Raw genomic sequence first — 15,110 nt, 5'->3', positions numbered from 1 at the left:
CAGAGAAGGGAGAAATTATTCAATGAATGATGTTGCAAAAATTGTTTATCAATACCAAAAAATGAAGTTAAATCCTTACATAATACCTAAAGCAAAATCAATTACTATGAGAATATTGGATTACTTTATTTATTAAAAAAAATTTTTTTTACATTTATTTTTTTGAGAGACATAGAAAGACAGAGCACAAGTTGGGTAGGGGCAGAGAGAAGGAGACACAGAATTCGAAGCAGGCTCCAGGCTCCAAGCTGTCAGCACAGAGCCCGATGCAGGGCGTGAACTCACAAACTGAGATCATGACCTGAGCTGAAGTCGGACATTCAACCAACTGAGCCACCCAGACGCCCCGGATTACTTTTAAATTAGATCCCAGTTGCTTAAGACCCAGGTCGGGAAACTGAATGCAAACCAATTCCACTGTATTCTACTGGTCAAGCGATCACAGACACCAGGTTCAAAAGGAAGGAACATAGACCACTCACCTAGATGAGAAAAACGCCGAAGAATTTTGGTCCATATTTGAAAACTGCTACAAGTGTTTCCTGATTTGGGGGCCTACATTTTACTGTTTACAAGGAGGAACAGTGCTTAAATGAGAGGAGATAGAAGAAAGCAACAAATGAGTAGAGACAAGGGTGCAATATATAAAACATGCGTATCTCATAATAATGACTATCTTTATCAAAATGTTTTTTAAAACTGTTTCCATATTTTACTTTTGAGAAAAATCTGAAATATTAGTCATATATAAAACACAGTTATTAGCAAAACAGTCTAATGTACTTTGATAGAATAATTTCTCACTTCTAATTGCTATTTGTTGTTTTAAATAAGTCACTTTGGCAAAATTTCCACCAGGATGCATCCATAACAATATTTTTACCATTATAAATTAAATAAACAGATAACAAATTATTTTACATTTCAAACATAAAGTATATTAAACAGAGGAGAATGTACATTTTGTTACCCTGGGCAACATATACCCTTTGCTTGATTATTTATTTAAGTTTGACAGCTACTTCAAATCAGAAATTTGAGGATACACATAGAAGACAAAATATAGAGGAAAGCTATTTCCTTGTTTACCATTCTATGCATGCTAGAATAAGCATTAAAAAATTTTTAAAAATAATAAAAAAAAAGAACCAAACAAGAGAGCAGGCCTCCCTTTGGTAAAACCTTCTGAGCTGAAGAGATTGTCAATTTCATGCTTTATCATAATGTACTATAAAAATCCAAGGAATATGTACACTGTAGCTTGCATATAAAAAGTAAACAATATGTTCTATTTTCTAATAGAAAAGGGCATCAAAAGACATTTCTTTTCAAAAAAATTTTTTTTAACGTTTATTTATTTTTGAGACAGAGAGAGACAGAGCATGAACAGGGGAGGAGCAGAGAGAGAGGGAGACACAGAATCTGAAACAGGCTCCAGGCTCTGAGCTGTCAGCACAGAGCCCGACGCAGGGCTCGAACCCACGGACCGTGAGATCATGACCTGAGCCGAAGTCGGACGCTTAACCGACCAAGCCATCCAGGCGCCCCCGAGAGACATTTCATTAATGACAATATTAAAAGAGACTTAGGCACTATTTTCCCCCCTCTGAGAGGTCATCTGAATTTTGTCTGTGTTACATAGGTACTATTTTTATTTGGTTTTATCATCTATTCTATAACTTATATAATCATTTATTAGATTTATAAGTTATTTGTTGAAAGTTTATGTGAGCTACATAAATGATCTCCCAATCATTTTGCTATATGTTGGAATAGTTTGTGTAACGGTGGCATTTTTTTTTGTTTAAATTTTGGTGAAATTTTCCAGTGATGCCATCTGGTCATAAAGTGAACATTGTGGAGATTGTTTTAATTATTGATTAAGATACTTTAATAATATAAATGTTTTGAAATGTTGAAGTTTTCTATGAATTTGCCCATTTCACTTCGATCTTCAGATTTATTGAAATAAAGTTGGTGTAATACCCTCTTAGTTACTTTTTTAATGCTTATAAAGAGGAATGTCTAAATGCAGCATTCATTTATGATATTGAATATCTGTGCTTTATATCTCTTTTTATTTCTTAATCAACCTCAACAGATGTTTACCACCATTCATCAGAGAACCACCTTCTGACAATTTTTACACTCTCAATCTTAAATTTCTCAGTCACAAAGCAGAGAAAAGGGGTCAAGATAAGTGTCTCTTTCAAGACTCAAAGACTCTAAAAAGTATGTTAAATTTGGGGTAGGTTTATGTTAATCGAGTTCCATATTTTGTAGTTAGATGAAATTTCTTCAAGAGTTTTGTCCTCAATTGTTTTCTGCACATCTATTTTATTGCACATTATTGTAGGAGATTTTCACCATTTTGTTGGTTTCATTTTTCCAGAGCTGCGTGAATCTGCCTTCTGTTTTCCAAATGCCTTTTTAAGACAAAGCTTAAGCATTTTTTTTCTCACACGAGTAATACGGGTTGAGTGGCAGAATATGGTATCCAGAGAATATGTGACAAAAGATAGGTACAGGTAAGTAGTTGATATCGGGGACTTTACAAGAGGGGTATCAGTATATCACCGAAAGTCAGGACAGTGGAGCATGGCAAGGAACAATTTAGGAGCTGTCACTACTTAGAGATCCAGATAAATAAGCTAAAACAAAAACAAACAAACAAACAAACAAAACAGCAGGAAATGGCAGGGTGACAAACATTAGGTGACTAATTGCAGTCTCCAGAAGATGGGACTATAGGAATTGACAAGGGAGAAAAGCAGGGTTCAGACTTGAGGGACTGGAGAAGTTCTAAGACAGGCAATTTAAGGCGGAACATTGGCACAGGAAACCGGGTACAATTACCTGTTAAAGACCCATTTCCAGAAACAAAGCAGAAGCATAATTTCTTGGTTTGGCTTGTATGGTCAAAGCCAGACTGGTAGCAATGACAACTTGTTGCTGACCATCTGGCAGTGAATTAAGTCCTTGCTGGCAAGGGAGAGTTATGGGTTTAGAAGCAAGGGCAGGGTTGAGCTTAATGCCAGAAAGTCTGGCAAAAGGGAGGTAGCCAGATCCTGATGCTGTGGACATTTGGCCCCTTTCATATGCATTTCTTTTATTTGTTTTTAATTATGTTTTAAATTAGGGACATTGGAAATTTCTCGTAATAGATCTTCTATTATTAAGAAGAACATATTATATGTAAAATACTCTGTTCCTTACCAAGCATTATTAACAGTAAATTAAACCTAAGACAATTTTTTTAAAGAAATGTTAATGTTTATTCATTTTTGAGAGGGAGAGGCACAGAGCATGAACAGAGGAGGGGCAGAGAGAGAAGGAGACACAGAATCTGAAGTAAGGTCCCGGCTCTGAGCTGTCAGCACAGAGCCCAATGGGGGCTTGAACTCATAAGCTGTGAGATCATTACCTGAGCCAAAGTGGGACACTCAACCATCTCAGCCACCCAGGTTCCCCAAACTTAAGACAATTTGATTTTTCAAAGCTTACAATGTCTACTTCACAGGAAGTTAACTCTTAAAATGTTTATCCCATCCATTTCAAATTGAGGGTCACATCTTCCAAATCAAGAAATACAATCTTTAAACTTGAAATATTGCCGTTACTCAAATGTCATATTTAAAATGCTCATTTTAAAGGGGAAAAAACCTGTCAAAAATTGTTCAATAATACTTTCAAGAAATATATTTTTTCACTCTTTTACAGAGACTTTATTATTAAATCAGTCTGCCAAAGCATATTTTTACCTATTTTATTGTCTATTCACAAATTGGTACCGATATTGATGTCAACCCTTTCTTATACAACACACTTCTTGGAAAATTTTGGTAGATTATTTTATAAATACTAACTTTAAAGCATGCACTGTTTTTTTTTTTTACAATCTAGAATGCAAAGCAGAGTGTTGGATAGGGTGGGGTAGTGACTAGAATATCATTTTTATTTCTATTCCTCAAAGCTCCTATTCCAAATAAAATGCTGTTAGTCTCTTTCAGTTTTTGCACGAGCCTGTTGACTTTGCAATCTGAAAGCTCTTGATCTTTAATGATCTGTAACACATCTGTATGCATAATACTGTCTTCCAAACTCCTCAACAATACAAAAACATTAGGCACGTATCATGGAGCTCTTTTAATACATTTTCCATGCAACAGTGCTTTTCCAAAATGCAACCCATTTTTGCATAAAAAATAAGATTTTACTGTGTGAGAATAATCAGGTAGTTATGCTGAACTAATGAGCTTTTTCTCTTTCTGACAGTCTTCAGACACAGTAATTGGGGAATTTAGCCATTCCTTAGATGCAGGAATGATGAGTTTTCTACCTTTAGTCATCATGAAAGATTTCCTTACAGTAGAATATGCTGGCCAGGCAAGCTCATTAACAAGCAACACTCCAATTCATTGATTGCATTATATGAAATAATAGGTTGTCTGCCTATTCATTCATATAAAATCATTCGTTAAGACTGAGCCACTCTGCATGTAATGTAAATGGATTGTGCCTACTTGCCACTGTTATTTTTATTACATAATGAATCTGAAAAGATACATTATTTTTCTTCTTTTTATAGGAAGCAAAATTTAAAAATTAAAAAAAAAAGATCACAGGGAAGTGATAATGTACTAGGCTGGGACAACTTGGTTTTATTTCTTTAGAGGAAATATGTTTACTATAATTTGGAACCTGGTTTTAAGAATCCTATTGTCATAATTTTTAGACATTCCATCTCTCTGTTTATCTCACGTCCTGTGTTCCAGAATTTCATCTTGATGCTTCATAATCATACAAATCCCTTTTCTGCATTCTGAAAGGAATATTCAATTCAAAAAGGGAGAGGAAGGATTTGTGAAATTCATTTAAACTAAGAGCATATTTATTTAGCACCAAAGGGCAACATTCTTATTATGAAAATATGTTTTATTTTTTCCCCCAATACGACAAACAAGCTAGTGAGAAGGTGGCAAATCTTCCACCTTTGGCTATTTTTCTCTGAAGCTCTGGCTTATTTCTTACACTACTGTGGAAACAGCCATCGGTTTCCCATTTCTTTCCCTCTGTCAATTTTGCTTCTTTCCATAGTTCTCTATATTCATGATCAAAGAAATGAAAGCTTGAGGGTTTCCTGTGTGTACCCAACATCAGAAATGCAAGTAAATGACTAATTTTTAAGGAGACTCTAAACCTTACCATCCAAACTATGTTTATGAGATTTAAAACTAATTATTTTTAAGTAATTCTGATTCTTATAGAGGTATACTTGGACAATAAAACAAAAACAAAAAACAAACAAAACACAAAAACGAAAACAACCACAGCAAAATAAAAAACAAAAAAACAAAAAAACAAAAACCCAGCTGTGCCTTGTTTTTTTTTTCTCTTCATTGTCTGGCTTGTTTGGAGCTCCCAGAAAATAAGATTAAATTGATAAAAAGCTTGAGAGGAAGCCTAATTAACGGAAAAAATTAACAAATGAAAACAATGATGTGCCTGTTTAGCAACAGCCAACAAAACAACTGCAATAACAAGAAAGAGGAAAGAAAGAGAGAAAGAAAGAAAGGAAGAAAGAAAGAAAGGAAGGAAGGAAGGAAGGAAGGAAGGAAGGAAGGAAGAGAAGGAGGGAGGAAGGAAGAAAGAAAGGAAGAGGTGTATCGAAAACATGTTTTCTGCAAGCTAAGTGTGCAAAAGGTTGGCTTTTTAACAGCTATTGAATTCACTCTGGGACTGAAGCATTAAATCATTCTAACCCGATCTGTCAGACAATCAGGAAATCTTTACATTTTAGCTGGGTCTTTAACACAGGGACCTAGGTACTCACAAGTTGCTTTCTTATAGTATAAAGTTTAACGCACTGTATAGCACATCGGTGAAAACTGGCCACGACTGACATGGAATTGGCAGACACTTTCTGGGGCTCCCGGTGCCAACAAGATGTCTTTGCTAGGTGAAAACAAATAAGAACCAATTCTTTTTCCAGCCTGCAGAGATAAAAGTTTCCTGGGAATTGCTGAGTGTTACATTGCTGTCCTAAAACCCTTCATTTTGTGCTCTTGTTCTGAGTTGTGTTTTTGTTGTAATTGGCTCCCTGCCTAGGAACTTGCTGTGTGCTGCTGGGTTAACCATGATGGGCAAGTGGTGTGAGGAACCACCAGTTGATTTGGCAGTAGCCCAGTGGAGCTGGGGATTACCTTTACCACAAAAGGGTGGTACACATATTTGGAAGGCAAGGTGGTATTTTATCCCCGGCCCCTCTCACCACTTCACTCCCCTGTTAAATTGGTCTCTGTTTTCTCAGCCTTCCACTTCTCACCTTTCTCTAGATACACATCCAACTGCCATTCCGTAAGCTTACGCTTTATCAGCTCCAACCGTGTAAAAAACAATCAATGCAACCATCTTGGGGAGAGGGGGTATTCAACAGAATCAAAGTCTTTATTGACCGTCTGGCACACATTTAGAAAATGTCTCCTTAAATCCCATAGATAAGACTATGGAATGTTTTAGCATTAGCATTCAAGACCCATGAAATAAAAGGAAAAGGGGTTAGCTGAAGGTTTCTATTCATTCACAAATATATGTCATTAACACTGTCAGAATACTCTTATTTTATTCATAAATATTTCATTGAGGAGATTTTTATTGAACCTCCTTCCAAGCACTAAGGATATAGGAGTGGACCAGAGACAAAGACTTGTTCTCATGGAGCTTATCGATGAGTGGGAAAGGCAAAAAGGCAAAAAAAAAAAAAAAAAAACGATGAGTGGGAAAGGCAGATATATATGTCATGTAATGATAAGTGTTAAGAAGGAATATAAATCAGGTTAAAGAGATATTCAGGGAAAAGGGTGGTGCTATTTAGACCAAGGTGGTTAAGTAATGCTCATCTGAATCAAATACAGAAGTGAGTTTGTGCAAATTGAATGGTATTTATCCATTCATTCAGCATGTATTTATTGACTGCCTAGAATAATGCAGAGCAAGTATTGTATTTAGTGTTTAAGCTATGCTATGTACATTCTTCAGGCATTAGTTGTTGCCACTCTGGCATAACATAGAGATTAAGATCTTAGGTTTTGATATCACGCATCCATGTTTGCAGCTCACTGTAGTATGATGTGTAATTTAATGAGAAATTAATTTCTTTAAATCTGTTCTCTCAAGGGCACCTGTGTGGCTCAGTCAGTTAAGCGTCCGACTTCGGCACAGGTCATGATATCACAGTTTGTGAGTTTGAGCCCTGCGTCGGGCTCTGTGCTGACAGCTAGAAGCCTGGGGCCTGTCTTCGAATTCTGTGTCTCCCTCCCTCTCTCTCTCTCTGCCCCTCCCTGCTTGTGCTGTCTCTCTCTCTTTCTCTCAAAAATAAATAAAACACTAAAAAAATTAAAAAAATCTGTTCTCTCATATATAAAATAACATCTATCCCATTGACTTGTATAATTGAAACAACAAATGAGAAGCACGTAGCATAATTCTTAGAGCACAGCTTATAATTATTGAATATTAGTTATTCAAAGTGTTAAAATCAATGTACATCCAAATCTGTCAAATCAAAAATATCAGTCACATAACCATGGGAGCACTGTTTTTAATGTTATTAAAGCCTTCTGCTTATTTTACTGGTAGCATTTTTAAAGTGAATAGTTACAAAGTATGATATGAAAAAAATGACAGGAGCTGTTACTTTTCTACAAATGAAAACAAGTTAATTATAAGGCCTCATTTTCAAGATATTAGTTCAAAGTAACTCAACTACTTTCAGAATTCTCTATACCTTTTTCTCTGGGTGTTCTATGTTTAAGAGCAGGGGCAGAATGTCCTAGATCATCCTGCCACAAGGAAGGAGAATAGAGTCTATATTTTTTTGCTGAAATATCTACACATTCTGCCAATCTTTGGTCATCAAGGTCTTCAGACTGAGTCCTTGTCACAACCTCAGATCCTGTTGACACTTTTGACCCCATCTTAAGGTAGATAGAGCCCTCAACTGCTTTCCTTGCACTACCCAGGACACTTAACCTGCTGTTAGCCCCTGACTTCATGCTGGACAGAACATGGGTAAAAGGTTTACACTCTTCCTAGATTACAGACTCAGAAGGGAGACCGAAGTCCATACCCAGGGCTTTTCCTATACTCTCAGGGTGTTTATATTGAGTACTTCCAGACTTATGCAGGATTTGGGCCTCTAGATAGGGCAGGTGTGATGACTCCTTCTCAAACAACTCTCTCTAAATCATTCCTATCCTAAAATCACTTTTAACTTAGGCCAGTGGTTCTCAAGCATGCATTAGCCATAGATTGCAGAGCTCTACCCCTGGAGTTTCTGATTGAGAAGGTCCTGACAGAGCCTGATAACTTGAATTTCTAGTAAGTTTCCAGGTGATGTTGATACTGCTGGTCCAGGACTGTACTTGGGAAACCAGTGACCCAGATGAATCCCTACCTTCTTTTGGGCTGGAACATCATTATCATGTTGAATTTGCCATTCTTTATATTTTATAATATAAACTGTATTTCTCAGTCTTTCAAAATTGACTTTTAACATTTGAAGCTGAACTCTTGGAATTCTAGAAAAACATTTTCTCTCTCACCAAAGTACAGTTCTTACAAATCAAAAGTACTTTGTCTTTCAGGACAGTGGTTTCCTCTTTTCCCCTTACTATATTTTGTATCTATTTCAAACTAAGATTAATGAAATGAAATACCAGGAGGAAGATGAGGTGTTTTTTTTTTTTTTCTAATTTCAAATGTACTTTTTGGTTTAGAAAAAAACAATACATCTGCATGTATTTTAAAAAGTATCTACTGTTTAAGTATTCTTTATTTTAGCCTTCTGATTGCTAAATATGACTGAGTCACATAACAGTCTTCCAAACTCTGGAGGTATCATACTGTTACACAATTATGTTCTGTTAAATAACGCTTATGCAGATTACAAGTACTTAGCTAAGTTAATATGAGCAACCATTTACAATCTGTTATATTTTGCTTATGGTAATTTTTAAGAGATTATGTTGGATGCACAAATAAGCTAGCTGAACCTGCTAAATGAAAGTGCATGCACTTAATCCTTTTTCTCTTACTGCATTTAAATTAGACCATAAGAACTGTTTTCTTTTTAAAGCATATCCCTGAGTTGAAATGAACACCTTGGCCATTGCATGCCTAATATATGCATACAAATATATACATATGTATACACCCACATATTTCGGTAAAGTGTGATGAGACAAAACTAGATATAGCACACATGCACAAGAACTAGGTAATATAATCTTAATAAAACAATGTATTATTCAAACTTTCAATTTTTATGGCCTCAAGCAGACTAGACAATTTACTTGCTCTAAATTTTTAATCATCTTCTTTTGAGTAAATTAACTGGGTTTTAATTATAAAGTCTCTATTTCAATTATTTGTATTAGGTATGGGATTAGGTGTGTGGGATTAGGTGTGTTGTGTGTGTGTGTGTGTGTGTGTCTGTGTGTGTGTGTGTGTTTGGTTGTTTTCCAGACAGGCTCACTATTCAAAATCCATGGGGTGTGTATCCTACATGGATATGCTCCTCAACCTGTAACGGCCCTGGGTTTTAATATGGCATTTACACCTTATATGGTATATAAACATAGTTAACACACTTTAATATATGAAACTGACTATGGTAGTGGAATATGAAGCTAAAAGGGCCAATACATTTTCTGAGGAAGACATTTTGAAAGCTGTCCTTTGCTTAGCAGGTGAGGTTGCTACTTTCAAGCATGCCTTTGTGTTTGGAGCTCTACCTTTGTTTATTAGTCTCTATAATATAGATCTGTAGAGACTTTTTTTTTTCTCAAAATGGTATCAGTCTGTATCTGATTCCTCCCTGCCAGCTGCCTGTTCCTATTTTTGTTTATTTCAAGCAATCAACAACTCTCTTACATTTCTACAGGCTGTGTTTCTGTGGTCCAGTCTTTCTTTTGGCTGGAAAATATACTAGCTTCATTTGACAGCAGGTCTAGCAAGCATGCTTATAATACCAATTGATGCATTCTGGTCCAGGATTTTGATAATTTCGACTCCATTTTGCTAATTGAAGACAACATTAACATAATGCTTGCCAATAAATCCTAGCCAAATACTGAATAAAGGGAGTGATAGCGTTCAAGGACTCTCTAAGCTTTGTACATACATTATTATTCTTAGACTCTCTGTTAAACTTCATTGTTTCCCATGGGTACCATTTATGCTGGAGAGCTATTATTTTGCCTGCCCAACAAACAGTGCCTTTTCATTTGGTAAAGGCACCTTGCCTTTGTTTTAGAAGATAAGTCTTTTCACAATCTTAATCCATTGATTTGAGGGAGGCTGATTCAATCTTGAACTTCAGCAATATATGTGACCCATATGTGGCCATTTATGGCACTTTAATTTCTTCGCTAAACTCAATATCTCAGCTGGAACAGTGAGACCCTTACATGTGGATTTTACTGTCAATAGAAAAAGGAAGTATATTTATTTGTTTTCAAATAGGTATCTAAAGTGATACAATATCATCTTAGTGTCACCGGTTATCACTTGGCATTATTTGTGACTGAGTATAGCTGCCTAGAATAAAGTCAACAAATATAAAAGCAAAACAGTAGTGAAGAGTTACCTTTACAGAACTCTTTTCGAATAGCACATTTGAACATCTATCAACCCATACCTAAAACTGCTTCTACTCTTAGACTTCTCTGTTATGTCAGCCAAACACTCCATTTTTTGCTTGCATCAACTTGTACTGGGTTTGGCCACCCACAACTAAACCATATCATAAAGTTAACTGATGAAAACATTAACCCTAATTCCAAACACTGGCATTGATAACAAAAACAAGAAAAACATTATAGAACCATAAAATTTAGGATAAAGCCAATGAATTACCTTATGAAAATTGGTAAATATTTGCCTTATTAGCATTAACACCTAACATTTCATTTGTAGGACTACTAAGAAGCCATTAGATGTGATATGCATGTGCACGCAAATATGAGCTTATTTTTCCCCATTTTCTTTTCATTTTTGGTTGTCTCCTTCATTTGATATCTAAGTATCATGAGGTTACTTTGGTTTTATAATATTTAGTGATACTTCCTCTTGTATTAAGCCAGCCTCTTTAACAGGGATGTGGTATATAAAGATAAGACACTGTAGTGGAGGCTGATGATGAGCTATGGAGGGAACAGAATACAATGACAGCTCTGAGTCCTGTAGATCAGGAGGGAGTTGCTGTCAGGTGTAGGATTTATCCAGCAACTCCTTGGTTTTCAGGATGGTTATCATTTCATTGTATTACATTAAGCCTTTATACAATCCATAATTTAAAAAAAAATAGTGTTTGTTTATTTTGAGAGAGGAAAAGAGAGAGAGAGAGAGAGAGAGAGAGAGAGAGAGAGAGAGAGAGCATGCAAGCGGGGAAGGGGCAGAGAGAGAATCCCAAGCAGGCTCCATGCGTCAGTCCAGAGCCTGATGAGGGGCTCAAACTAAATAACGTTGAGATCATGACCTGAGCCAAAATCAAGAGTTGGAGGTTTAACCAACTGAGCCACCCAGGAGCCCCAAACAATCCGTAAGTTACTGCATGTCTTCTTGAATGTGTGCTTTCAGTAGAGAGTTAGAGATGTAGAGACTTTCCCAAACAACTTTATAAAGGTCTTCTGTGTATGCCTGTGAAGCCCAAGAGAAGAGTTTCCTTTAATGTACAAACTCCAGATCCCAGGCTTTTGTTTCATAACTGGTCGGTGTGGAAGATGAGGGATGGAAAGAGTCATGTTTACCTCCATGCCTTTGGCTTGGTTAATGAACTCCAGAATGGATACTTTTGCTGACTAGAATATTTTCCCAATATGTGGAGAAAGTTTTTAAGATCTCAGAGTCCTCCGAATGATGATAAACATAATTCTAACTCTGGCTCCTGTGCTTACTATCTGGGAGTCCTTGGGATTTAGGTTCCTCTCATGTATGCCAGAATAATCTTAATAGACTATTTTATTGGGTAGTAGTCATTATTAAATTAGATGATGATTAGTCTGCAAAATGTGATTTATTAGTATTGGTGTGTTATAGTCCAATGTAAAAATAATAAAAAATTAGTCCATTTCTCAAGCAAATTATTTTAGTAGTAATTTCTAAGATGTGTGATTCATTAAAAAAAAAGTGTTCTCTGACTCAAACATTCTATATCATGAAATTATTTGCCTGAAGTTGCCACTTGATTTATATGTTCTATCTGACCTCCCCACTATTTTTCCTATGTGAATACATCACAAGCAAATTACTGGCCATATGTTTCTACTTGTACTCAGTGCCCAGAGTGTGCACATACATAAAATGGTTCCCACGAGGGAAGGAAAATAAAGACCCTTGAGATGAATGAATCTCCTAGAGCAAAGGAAAGATGCTCTTCTCTGGAATTCAACATAGTCATGGAATCAGAGCACACAAGAAATGATCTATCAGTACAGCCTCAAGGTCACAATTTCCAATTCAGAGAATCACCCAAGGGAGAGTTTCAGAATTAGTAAGTGCTTCTGGGACTGCGGCAGAAAGCAGTGCGGGAAGAAATACCATTTATAAAAGTGAAGAAGCTACAGTGAATACTAAATTTTTTTTCTCCTTTCTGGGCAAATGACAGCACAGACTACCACAGAAAATGAGAAGTGATAGTAATTATGACTTAGTGGAAGTGTTTAAAATCATTACTGTTGGTGATGATGATAATCAAACAGAGTTGTCCAGGACAGGAGGGATAAAGGGACAGTTAAACAAAAGAAAAATTCTAAAAGAACATAAAAAAAAGAGATCCAAGGCAATAGAATTTTTTCTTAAAGAAAAAGAAGGAGAAAAATTAATGAGACCTGGATGAGATAAAAGATTAAAATTTTAGTATTCAAGAGTTTGGAAGATCAAACCAGTCAACTTCAATAAAAACATATTTAGGCATTCTTTCTAAAACAAACATTTCTATTTATTTGGAACATAAATTTTGTTTATAAATAAATAACATTAAACTTACAATAATGTAATTAATGATCTATTGCCTTTATATATGGTTTCTATTTTTTTTTAATAAACTCTTAATGCCATGGTATTAGTCAGTCTGAGAGAGAATAAGAGGCTTGTTAAGACAACAAAGTAAATGGGTTAGAATTGGGGCAAGAATTTCTATTTTCTAAATACTTAATCAAAGCTTCTCCTGTTATATTACATACTCTCAAATAGTTTTTTACCAATTTCACAAACATTTAATATGGAGACTTAAGTAGGCCTTATTGATAAATGTAGTTCTAGCAATTTCCTAAATTCAGGGTATATTCCATGAAATCCAACTAGCAATAATGTTGGTTACTAATTATCTCCTTAGGGACAAACTGATATGGAATGTGTTCTAAGAATACTTTCTCTTTCTTTCTTTCTTTCTTTCTTTCTTTCTTTCTTTCTTTCAATAATTGTTTATTTATTTATTTATTTATTTAAGTTTATTTTTGAGAGAGAGAGAAAGAGACAGAGCATGAGTGGGGGAGGGGCACAGAGAGAGGGAGACACGGAATCCTAAGCAGTCTCCGGGCTCTGGCTGCCAGCAAAAAGCCCGACACGGGCTTGAACTCATGAACTGGGAGATTGTGACCTGAGCCAAAGTCCCGGTACTTAACCAACTGAGCCACCCACGTGCCCCAAAGACATGTTTTTGTTTTTGTTTTTAATGTTTATTTATTTTGAGAGAGAGTGTGAGCAGGGGAGAGGGGCAGAGGGAGAGAGAGAGACTCCAAAACACACCCTGTGCTGAGCCCAACATGGTGCTTGATTTCAAGATCATGACCTGAGCTGAAATCAAGAGTCAAACCCAACTAACTGAAACACCCAGTGACCTGTAAGAATACTTCTTTATTACTGTTACTTAGCAATGAAAAAATTTATATGATTAGAAATAGCATGGCTTAATTTATGGTAACAGTGTGTGATATACCTGGGATATTAAAACTGTTTTGGGGTGCCTGGGTGGCTCAGTTGGTTAAGAGTCTGACTCTTGATTTTGGCTCAGGTCATGATCTTACAACTCACAAGATAGAGCCCCATATCGGCTCTGAGCAAATAGTGCCAAGCCTGCTTGGGATTCTCTTTGTCTCCCTCTCTCTCTTTGCCCATGCCCCACTTGTGCACACATGTACACCCTCTCTTTGTCAAAAATAAATAAACTTATGGGCACCTGGGTGGCTCAGTCAGTTGGGAGTCTGACTTCAGCTCAGGTCATGATCTCACAGTCTGTGAGTTTGGGCCCCATGTCGGGTTCTGTGCTAACAGCTCAGAGCCTGGACCCTGCTTCAGATGATGTGTCTCCTCCTCTCTTTGCTCTGTCTCTGTCTCTCAATAAGAAAAAAATGTTAAAAAAATTAAAATAAATAAATAAGTAAATAAACTTAAAAAAATAAAATTCTGTTTCATTTAGTCAAAAGTCAGCTGTGGATCTTTGGTTTGATAAGTTTCACTGAATCTTAGGTGCAAAGCAAGAGTTGCCATGTTGCTTGGTGGTTGAGACTTAGAAAAGTTCTAAGAGTGTGATCAGGTAGGAAACTTTGAGATGGACAATTGAAATTGATCTGTGCAAGGAATTCAATATTTTAAACACAAAACCAACAGCTACCTCCATGCTAGTTAAACTTGCCAGCTTTTAGTACTCTGACCTGAAAGGGGCTAACTTTATAAATCCCCACTATACTTATAGATAGAATTTTATTGTCTGGCTAAGTGGTATTATAACTTTTCTCTACTTTTCAGTTGTTCAACTTGGGAAACTTAAAATACAATTACCCTTCACCATTGTACCACTGTTCTGTTTATCAACAAATACACTAAAGTAGGGTTCTCCATAATTACTTCATACGTATCTTATTAGTTTATTTTTTATACCGTGTATTATTCTTCAAATGCATTATTATACCAGTCTTTCCATTAAAACTCATCTCTTTCTCATTTGAATAATTTCCCCAGCTGTCCAGATCCATCTGTATTTTTGATCAAGCTGATTTATTATCTCTAGCTTCTAGCATTTTATTATTACAGATTTGGATGTGTGCTCA

At 36.0% G+C, this 15,110-nt stretch overlaps 1 long non-coding RNA gene across 1 annotated transcript in view; it reads right to left on the bottom strand.

Moving 5' to 3' along the window:
• Positions 1-505: 505 nt before the first annotated feature.
• The window catches only part of LOC122240118, a 66,640-nt gene continuing 52,035 nt past the window's right edge, over positions 506-15,110 (bottom strand). Inside the window, exon 3 of the long non-coding RNA XR_006219457.1 lies at positions 506-587. This is a non-coding gene — a long non-coding RNA (uncharacterized LOC122240118). The remainder of the gene's footprint in view (positions 588-15,110) is intronic.

This window comes from Panthera tigris, chromosome B4, assembly GCF_018350195.1.
Source record: "Panthera tigris isolate Pti1 chromosome B4, P.tigris_Pti1_mat1.1, whole genome shotgun sequence".
In the NCBI taxonomy this organism is placed as follows: Eukaryota; Metazoa; Chordata; class Mammalia; order Carnivora; family Felidae; genus Panthera; species Panthera tigris.
The sequence above is the reverse complement of the archived record's forward strand: the minus strand, read 5'-3'. Positions and strand labels throughout refer to the sequence as shown.